We start from the raw sequence: 3,501 nt of genomic DNA on the forward strand, positions 1-3,501 counted from the left end.
GAGAGAGAGAGAGAAACGACCATCACAATAAGTAGAAGTTTTAGAAGGAGAGAAAAGAACTGTGGTTACTAGAGGTGGAAAAGGGGAGGCGAGGAGGAGAGGGAGTGGGTTAATGAGAAATTGGTTAATGGACACAAAGAATGATTATTTGTTGTAATGATGAATAAGCTAACTATCCTGATCTGATCATCCCATATTATATGATATAACACAACTACTGAAAGTCAGCTTTGTACCCCACATATACGTATAATAAATTATCTTAAAAAAAATGTCTGGGAAACATTTTTCCTTATGTGGAAATGAATGTTTCAATCTAGTTTTTGTATGCTAACATCACAGTAACCTAACTCCAGGGAAAAGTTTCCAACTTTTTTCCTAACACATACTACTATCTTTAATATATGCGGGGACATGTTATTGCTAGGGATACTTCGTAAGATTCTTAATGGCTTCTCAGAGTGCTTTTAACAATTACACTGGATATTTTCATTAGTTATCTACACTTGCACCATCAAGCTTGCGAGTTTAAATTGTTCTTCTGTTAGTTTTAACCCCCTTTAGAGTACAATGAAAAATGCTAAATTTTCACAGTATAGAGCCAGAATCATTCGATATTTTTCTTAATTAAAAAAAGAAAAGAAATGGATCATACCCAATATCTTTTCCTCTCTATCTGAAAATGTAGGGTAAGGTTATTTTCTATTAGTAACAAAATGTAAGAGCAGTACTAAAAAACAGAAGGTTTTAAAATTTTTTTATGATTCATTTTTATTGATATTACTTATCCTAGCTCTTCCACTTAATGTGTGACCCTGGGAAATTTACTTAACCTCTTTGTGATTCAGTTTCCCCCTTTGCAAAGTGAGGACTATAATTTTAAAATTATTTACTCATAGGGGTGGTTGTAAGAATTAAATGAGTTAATACTTACACGGGTTAGTTCTTTCCTTCCTGCTCCTTTTTTCCTTTCCTCATCCTATTTGTATTTCATCTTTGTAGACTAAGTAGATGTTTCTATTTCCTGTGCATTGTGCTTAAATATATGCATCTGAAGATGACTTTTGAGTGAATATATGTTTTGTACCAAGGATAAGAACATCTGTTCTGCTTTGAGCTCATTGCCTTATGCTTCTCAATTATCTGATGGCCTTTTTTTTTCTATTAGAACCAGACTCGACTGACAATACCTCTGTCTTGTTTTTCCAAATGATACTCCAAGGAAATTATCCTTTGACCATTATTTATATTATTATCTCTAGCTATAGGACGTGTATTAGTTCCCTAGGCTGCCATAACAAAGTACCAGACAGGGTGGGCTAACAACAGAAATTTACTTTTTCACAGTTCTGAAGGCTAGAAGTTTTAGATCAAGGTGTCGGCAGGATTGCCTTCTTCTGAGTCCTCTCTCCTTGGCTTGTAGATGGCCATCTTCTTCCTGTGTCTTCACATTGTCTTCCTGCTGTGCATGTGCCCAAATTTCTTCTTATTTTCAGAACATCAGAATAAGAAAAAGAATGTGGGTCTTACATGATCTCATGATGATCATTGACCTAGATAGTCTCTTTCGTTTTTTTAAGCTAACGGTAATGATGTTGATTTTTACCCACTCTCAAACTGTTGTAACCTAACAATATGTGACTACTGCAATTCTTATTATAACATATAACTGTATGCTATGCAGTTATATCTTAGCTTGGCCTCCCCAGGAAGTAGAGCTTGAAACAAAGCCTTGTTTTCACAGACTTTACTGAGGAGTATGATTCCAGGGAGCAAAGATGAGGAATCAAAGGAGCAAAACAGGAAAAGAGAGAGACGCAATATAAGAATGTGTTATCGTGTATATTTTTACATGCAACTAGCTGCTCAATTACTCAGCCATATAAAATGTATCTTAGAACTGTCCGAGATATGGAGAAAGCTTTACCTCTCATTGGTTAAGTAATTGGCCTTGCCTTCCTGGGTGGCACATGCATAAGAGCAAAGTGTGCTTCTGTGTCATCCCTCGTAGTGGGGTCAACAGTGAACACTTGGGCAGAAGGCGAGAAGCTCATGGGACTGGTCTGAGGCCATGTGCTGCCAACATACACCTACGCTGAAATGGCTGGACATGGGCAAACTGGTTGTTTCACCTGTGGCTGGAATGAAAGGGAGATGGAGGCGAAGAGAGTCAGAAAGTGTGCATAAAGACATATCCAATACACTATGTTTACACACAAATAGGTTTGGTTAATTAGGGTTTTACTGATAGAATAAATATTATTACTAGTAAGTATTTATGGTGGAGAGGTAGTTTATTCACATCTATATAGAAATATGAAACTATCCTCAATGTGGATGGCATTCTCCACATTTTAAAATGCTTACCTACCAAATTTAACATATTTTGCAGAGGAAATACAATATTCAAAGGTCTCATTTTATGCTTTCCTTTTCTTAAAAAATGAAGAGAAACCTTAACGATTGAAAAAGAATGGCATTTGGGGGACTGCCATTAGTTTTAAGTTAGCAGATGATTTAATATGTGTGCTGGTAGGTCCAGAATGAGTCTGAAAATATGACATAATATTTAACTAAGAGCTGTCACATAGTCAGGAAGGAACATCTTCTTTGGAATTAAAGAAGCAATATTATTTCTTGGTGACTTTTTGTTGACATTCAACTAGTGACAGAGAGAGACATTTCTGTTTTCTTAGAGGACAATATGCTTTCAGGTATAATGCCAAACTCCGGGGGTAATGTCTGAGCTCCATCATTTGCTGTGTCTACATTTGGACAAAATGAACTGGCAATATCAACCAGTCAACTGCATTTCATTATGATTTCTTACTATAATTGTAGTTATCATGGCCATATGTTCACACAGCTTAAAGTTTTTCCAAATCAGTGGGATAGTTTACAAACCTGTGGTGATGAGGTAAGTTGTGATATTCATGGTTACCTTTGTTTTTTAGAAACAACTTGAAATGGCATCAACAAGTTGTATTGAAAAGGCTATCTAATGGGTGATTTTTATGATGGAAGTGCTGGTATGTTTGACATTACTTTTCAGAATAAATTATTTCCAAGAAGGTTGGGGTCTAGGGAAGAAGGCAAAGTTTGGTACTACCGTCTTCTTTCAGTATCAAGGTCAAATATCTAATGATGAAATTTAAGGGTGGTGCTTAAATTTTGAGCAGAGAAAAAGAATTTCATCGGCCAGCAGATGATAGTATATTTATGGCCAACTGCTGACTGTGGGTGCTCTGATTTGAGCTCTTTTCCTGAGACACTGACACCCAGATTAAAGATGAGTTTAAACTGTCCTCCATCGTTTTTATTTTTCATTACGAACTGTTCTCTTGAGTTGCAAATAATTTTCAGATTTTTTACCCTCTAATAGAATAACATGGCATATTTCAATCTGCCTTAGCTACTAAAGGACACATATTTAAAGAAGGCTAACTTACTTGCTTTATCATAATTATTATATGCATTTTAAATTATAATCTATTTATTTAA

This window comes from Galeopterus variegatus, unplaced genomic scaffold, assembly GCF_000696425.1.
Source record: "Galeopterus variegatus unplaced genomic scaffold, G_variegatus-3.0.2 Scaffold2531, whole genome shotgun sequence".
NCBI lineage: Eukaryota > Metazoa > Chordata > Mammalia > Dermoptera > Cynocephalidae > Galeopterus > Galeopterus variegatus.